Consider the following 7868-nt stretch of genomic DNA (forward strand, 5'->3'; position numbering starts at 1 on the left):
CGTGTCCAAAAGAATAAATTGAATTTAATTTCTGCCAAAAATAAGGATCCTTATTTCTGCCAAATGATTTGAGCTGTGGGTAATGATTTTCATATAGATTAGGAGAATAAAATGGCAAGGTTAATCAGGTGCCCTTAACAAAAATGTACATCTTGTGACTTCCTTTATTTGGAATTCATTAAGCAACAGTGAGTTTCTCTTTACACTATCACAAGTCTCCCACAGCTCATGATCAGGTATTGCATTTCCCCTGTCAATAGGGCTGCAAACTCGGGACCTTCATGGCCTACACACAGACATACGTATTTTGTACCTTTTGGCGTTTTCTTTGTTAACATCTGTGAATTCCTTGTTATTGTTCAAATTACTTCCCCCCCTCAGCCCCCCCCCCCCCAACTGTTTCTCTGTTTCCTGCCTTTCCGTCCCCACACCAGCTACAGTATCTTTTGTGGTTTTGTTTTGGCTTCACAGGGCTCTTCCTGTTCTTTACGCTCTTTAGGTATCCTCAGTACTGCAGGTACGGGCTGCACCACCACTTAGGCACCACCACTTAGGCTTCCCAGTCCCATTTCTCCAGGCTTCAGACAGGGTCCTTTTCCATCAATTGCAGCAACATGATGCAAAGCCTTCCCACCGTGGGAAGCACAATTATCTTTCCTCCATTGATCCTCTTTCAGCAGCACCGGAAAGCCTTAAGTTTTCAACAGTAAAAATACAAGGCCTTCGCACTCCCTAGCATTTCAGTCTTACTTGTAGGAATCATTCCTACTTGTAAGAGAACTGCAATGAAGATTTTAACTTGTCATTAAAGCAGAGCAAAACCAAAGTCCATCAGAATAGATCGAGACACCATAACCAACAAATAATCACGCCATCTCTGTCCCCTAACTTTGCTACACACCCATCCTGTTTCCAGCACATATCCACTGCTGTACCTGAACTTGATTTTAAATTGCAGCCATCTCATGTTTCTCCTGCAAAACAATCAGTACTTTTTGCTATAAACAACAATTATTTTCCAGTAGATTACTCATGTGCATAAAGACTACTTACATGCATAAAAAAAATTAAAGTAAGAAACAGTTCTTCACCTTAGTGAGAGGTGAAGAGGGACTGAGAGTGCAACCACGTGCCCTACCAGGCAGTAGGAAAGATGTGCTTGCAGCGCCCACTAGCCAGGGCACTTGCATGCCCTGGTATGCCCAGACCAGGCTTCACTGCCTCTCTCATCTGTCAGCCAATTGCATGGGCAGCCACTCCCTAACCCAGTTCTGTCAAAGTGATCTCGTTAACTTAAACGCTTTTAATAGGAAGGTGTCTTTTAAACCAAATTATTTTGACAGAGCTGGGTTAGGCCATTGCTCACGCTATTCTTCCACCAACAGCAATGCTAATTTACGAGGTTCTAGCAGTCCCCTGCCCCCAACATGCCAGCTGCATGTGTCCCATCATCCTTCTCCATTCTCAGTTCCTCTCCTCACTGCAGTTTACAGTCCCCTTCGTTATGCCATTTGCGAGACAACACCAAAAGCCAGATCAGTGAAATGACACGGCTTAAAAAAATTCCAAAGCCTCGTTTCAAGAAGTCTTTTCCTTTACATTTATAAGCCAGATCATTGCCCAGATCTAGTTTACAGCATGGCTGCACAAGCAGTTGCATCAGCACAACTGAAGAGCCTATAAACTACAGAACAACGACAAAGTTTTGAAAACAGCTGTGCTGCCTAAGAGCATATGAAGCTTGGCTATGTACTTCAGAGAGCAGACACAAAAGGTTGAATCAACAAAACTGAATAGAGGGTAACTTCTGGAAAAGAGGAGGGAACGAGCAGCTACGAACAGAGGAACTACTTAATAAAACTCTGGCAGACTCCTAGTATATAGCCATGGCAGTCTGATGCGGCTCCATCCACCCATGCTGGCAGATTTTAGGGACGGAAACCTCTCCCAGGGGCTCAGCAGCAGCCAGAGGTGCTGTTCTGAGGCTGTCTGTCAGGAGGGGAGCTCCCAGCCACCCTGGCCACCTGCAGCACACACCACTGCTCGGTGGTGAGCCAGCAGCCAGGTTGTGGGCTGTACATGTTCTAGGCATGGCCCCAAGTCATAATTATACTTGGTAGCTGCTCTGAATTTCACTGGCTAGCAGTGATTTTAAGGGACTGTTACGTCACCTGGAGTTAACTGCAACACAGAGCAGCATTATCCACATGGCTTTTCCTCTAGGCAAAGCACCTGAAATTTCAGAAAAAAGAAAATGTTATGCTAATTCTGCACTAGCATGCGGGGTAATGTACACTTGAAGAGTATTTCATGCTGTCAGAGATGTGCAGGAAAGAATCCTGCCAATCGGTGCAAATAACTGTCCAAGTTTATATTATATATTTTGTGTAGCAATTTGCTTACAGTTGCTTAGTGAATCAAAGGCAGTTATCTAAAGAATTACTTATTTTAGCATCAACGGTAACAGACTCCACCTCTCTCTTTCCTTTGGTCTTAGATGTTCTGTCCTACTCAGATGCACACAGAGGAATTCACTATGCAAAGATATGCCACCAGGTTTTCTAAACTTAGTCATGCATTGCTGCTCTTTAAAGACATCCAAGTAGTTCTTTAGGTTATTAGGCAAGTTCTTATACTTGCTTCAAGTGCTAAGGGAACATCTTAAGCACAGGGCTCACCAGGCCTTACATCTGACATACAGCAGATGGAATCCATATGCTTGCACCGAGGTTATACATACAGGTACACGCATGCAAGTACAGAAATGCAATGGTTTCCTCACTATATGGACCTATAATACTGAATGGAGAGGTTCTTCATCCACCTTCATGTTTATTATTAGCAAAAGCTGGTCACTTCAGTTTTAGGGTTACGTTTCAGAGGCAGAGGGAAGAATGAGAAAAGCTTTTTAAAGATACAGATTCCTCCTCCTTAGTTTCCTTACTCTTCTCCCTTAATTAGAAAACACTGTGACCAGTGTCCCAGTGTCCTAGAGAAGAGGCTGCTACGGGAAATAGGTCATTACACAACCTGACTAATGCTTTGAGATAGAGAAAATGTTATGTGCATCACACTGAAATATATCTTTAATCAAACAATTTAACAAATTGGCCCTTGTTCTTTGATAACAGAATATTCTTTAATAATCATATCTACAAGGTCTAATTTATGTTAGTGATTAGCTAAACCTTTTCCTTTTTGTCAAATATTTACTTTCATTTTTAAAAAAGAAATGTAAGAGTTAGTGCTTAACTTCTATTGAAATCAACAGAATTTCTTATTGCGGATAGTTTTGGTAAGCTTTGATGCTAAAATCAATATGGGCCAAAGTTAAACCTGCCAAGGCTCTGATACTTTGTATAGAAACCAGTCAGTCTCTGGAGAAGTGTTCACTACTTCATAAAACCAGACTGCATAAAAAAATTAAATAAATAAAATAATAAAAAAGGTTGCATTGCTAGCACTGCCGAACTATTTTTCTGGTACATTTTATTATTACTTGCGTTGTATAGCACTCAGAAATTTCAGTCATGAGTCCAGCTGTGCTAGACATTGTGCAGACACAGAACAAAGAGGCAGTATGTGCTCCACAGAGTTTGCAATTGAAGTAATTGACTTGTTTGATTGCATTTCCACTCCAAAGAAATGAGTATCCATAATACTTTTGGGTGGATATCTTTTTTTTTTTTAAAAAAAAAAAAAAAAGACAGCTGATACCAAAAGAATAGACATTAAAATGACAATATAGCTATTTTATGTCTACCATAGAACAAAAAGTATTTGTGAACTTCCCTTTCAGCTTCTTATACTTAGAAAAGTAAAAAAGAAAAAGATTTCTTTCCGGGTGTACGGGAGTCAGTTACCCTACTGATCTGTGTCAGAACATCAGTTCACCGCATGCCATCATGCTGAGAAGCTCATGATACTGGCTCAAAATGGAGAAAGAAGAAAGCCAAAACCTGTTTGAACAGCTAAGGTGGTCCAGAAACTTAAACATGACAAAAATAGTCATATCTGCGTTGTTTTCATTCTATATGTAGTAAGAGGAAGAAAGTCGTTTTTATTTTCTAAAGTCCCCAGATTAAAGTGATTTTCCTTCGACTAAAACAGAATTGCGTTACATACAGATTTAATAGCTCCAGCTCATGCCAACCTCATCTCAAACCAAGGTTCGTTTTTACGAGGGCGTATTACATACTTTGAAGACCTATACCACTTTTAAAGGAGAGAGGGGAAAAAAGCAAGTTGTGCACAACACGAAGAGAGCTCATAAAAAGGCAAACAGATTGGCCTGTGACTGAGAATTAGGTGTTAACCATGCTCTGCCTAGGGCATCGTTTATCATGAGAGTTTCAGCAGCTGGGATGTGCTTATCCTGTACTTGCTGAAAAAATGTTTAAATATTAATGGAGAACATAAATATCTTGCTTTCTGGGCTTCTTTTCTGGTCCTTTTTTTTTTTTTTTTAATAGAACAGAGCTCTCATTTTCACTGGTTTTCTTTAAAGAATGTTAGATATTCTCTATGTAATTAAGCAAAACACAATAATTAAAGAAAAACCCACAAGTTTTCCTGACATGTAATCTGATGAAACTAAAACTAAAAAACCACGTCTGCTCCTCATGATTTAGTGAAAGCTATATAAACTTGTCAGCCACACACAAATGTGTGCATAAACTAAAAAAGGAGAAATGTGATCATAACTGGACTATTCTAACTACATACAGTACTGCTGCAGTAAACTTATTCAAATCTTTTTGCTGAAACAGATGAAGTAAGAGGTGAAGGATTTTAATTTTGCATTTTTGAAGTTGATTGCAGTTTTCCAAGCAACTCATTAAAGTTGATGGTAAAGAATTGGGGTCTTGCAACATGATCATATTTTTCTTTTTTCTTTTGCCACATTGAGGTTTTTATGGATTTCGTTTGCTTTTTATTTTTAATATGACTTTTGGAAAAGCACAAAAATAAAGCTCATAGACTGCAATACAGAATCCAACAAAAATTTCACTAGCATTAAGTTCTGATGGTTTGTTCTGAAAACACAATCACAGCTATTACATTCAATCCATAAGAGGGGTTCACACCTAAAGCGTTGCTTAATAACAAAAAACAAATAATGAAAAGCACTACCTGTGAATGCATGCAGGTCATCTGCATTAGCATTTAGGGGCTCTAACATAATGATTTTATACATATATATTAAATATATACATATCTGTAATTACAATAATCAGTGACTGCAAAGGAAATGGATTTAAATGTTATTCTGTGTTCTTCAAATTAGTCTAAGCATTCATTGCTTCCTAAGAGTAAGCTACTTCAAATGAAAATAGAATATATTAGAAAGTTGAGGCAAGGAATTAATGACCGCCAAGAGTGGCTGTTTTCATAACATTTTTCAACTCCCACAGCTGGTTGCAAAGATCTGAGCAAGACACACCGAGCAACACCTTTTTGAGGCAGTCTATAACTTAGGCACCACAGGGTTCAGTAGACGCTTCTTGTGGAAGGTTTTGGTTCTTTGGATCTAAGATTGGTTCACATTAGTAATTTAAAGTCTGAGCAAGGTGCTGATCATCCTCAATTTCAAATTATTTTCACAAGACATATCATGCTGCACACCGTGGAGGATCAATTCTATGAGTATTATCACTGCAACTGATGGATAAAAGTTACAGTCTCATGCCTAGAAAGTAGGAATCAGTTTCCTGCCTGGAGTTAGCTGCTTTAAACTCTATCCATTGGTACTGAACTGGATCAGAAGTCATCTTTCCGTTTCAGCTTGCATGTAGCGCTTTAGTCCCCAGTGCTTTTTGCAGGCAAAATTGTATTAATACAGTTGAAATGCCACTGTGTTTTTGTTATTTACTTGGTTGACAAAATGAGAAACCTACTGAACAGATTCCAAAACAAAAGGAATAAGAGATCTATCTGAGAGGAAAAATATGTATATATAAATTTGAAATCTCAGACTGACTTGGACTTTATTTTGTTCTATTTCTATCTACTGCTCAAACAGTTATGTTCAGAAAGCTATGAAGTGAGCCACCTTTTCTATGGCAACAACACTAAGAAAAACGTTGAGTTTCCATCATCTAATTTAATTCTATTTATGTGATCTTATGGTAGCGATGATGCTTAAAGTGTTCCAAGCTCGAAATGCTTTAGCATTTCCCTCCCACTGAAAGAATTTGGTGTTATTTTAAACTCATGGTTGAAAGACTCTTATATGATTTTCAGGAATGCAGATATAACTCAGGTGTATACTCTAAACACACAATTGTCATTATTAATAGTATATCCAAAAGGTCAGACTAATGACATTGTAGAGGACAACAGAACACAAAATGAATACTGCTGAGATATACAGTATCTTATGGTTCTTGGATATGCTATAAAAACACTCATTTATACTACATAACATAAGCTGTGCCTTTCTGTTTTTCATAACCATCACTTGGAGATGCATAGCATCAAGAGATTACAGTATGTGTTCACATCTCATTCAGAAATTTAGAGGTCAGCTTATTTTCCCCTTGTCTTATTTTCCCAAAAGTCTCTCAACTTTTGGAAATGAAATTATCTATATCTAACATGGGTCAAATGGGGGTATTCCAGGTCCCCATTTTCAGTAAGTGGCTGAAAAAGTCCCAGCTAAAGTCTCTAGGGCACTTAGGTTTTCCAAAATGAGTGCTTTAAAAGATAAAATCTGCAAGTACATGATAAGAAATAGAGTGAAAATTCAGGGAGTACTTCAAGGGGTAAGAGACATAAATCTATATCTACAGGCAATTATTTGTTCTTATCTGTAATGGTTCTAAATACCGAAGAAAGGATTTAAATATATTTTTTTCTAATAAAGAAGACTACAGCATGTTTTCATAGTGATATAAATAAAACGTCCAAAGATCAATTAATGGATTAATTTTTAAAGGTGTGGTATTATTGGAAAAAAAAAAAAAAAGATTACCATTGACAAAGAAAATCAATTTAAATCTGATTGTGGGACCACTTCCCCATTTACAACTCTGTTTTGGACCTCAGTAGCTGATGGGAATGAATGAACTATACTGAAAAATCAGAGTGACTTTGTCTAAGGAGGATTCTATCTCTCACAAAGATTTTGTTTTTTGTTTTTTTTGTTTGTTTGTTTGTTTGTTTTAATGAAAGGTATGAAAGGAAAAGATGTCCTATACGTGGATACTTCTTATTAAAGGCAGCTGTGTTTGTTCAGACACACATACTTCTTACTTTTTTAATCTCGTAAAAAACGACCGAAGTTACTCTCTTGGCTAGCAGCCTGCTCAGTTAACAAATTGCTCACCTGTATATTTTAAGAACCTACTTCCATAAATACTTCAATCTCCGAGGACACTGAAGGCCCTCAGCTTACAACTGGGCATGCAAACTGAAGTTCTCTGCAGCCAGGATGCAAGTTTTACAAAAAAGGGAGAGCTAATAAATAGTAAGCCTAAGAGGAAGTTAGCAGAAGGCTGCGCTCATTCTATATGCGGTGAGGTAGAACAATAAGGCCGAACAAATGAAAACCTTAGACTAGAATATTACATAATAATCAGTTCCCTTCCTAGGGTTTTCCTGTCTCAGATATTCATACAATTAGGTTGGGAGGTGATACTACAGAGAACTTTTGGTTTTTGGTATTATCACGTTTTACGGATGTGAAATTTGATAAATACACAAGTATGCAAAATACTAACCTCTTCTAGCTGCTTTATCATTTTTTTTTAAGGTAGGTGAAGGGCATGCTGGGGTAATTTTTCAGTCTTCCAAATGTATTTATTATTTATTTATATTTACTGAGAAGCTTATCATGAAGTCTCCTCTTGTTCATAACAGTCTGGTGT

This window comes from Cygnus atratus, chromosome 12 (assembly GCF_013377495.2).
Source record: "Cygnus atratus isolate AKBS03 ecotype Queensland, Australia chromosome 12, CAtr_DNAZoo_HiC_assembly, whole genome shotgun sequence".
Lineage (NCBI taxonomy): Eukaryota > Metazoa > Chordata > Aves > Anseriformes > Anatidae > Cygnus > Cygnus atratus.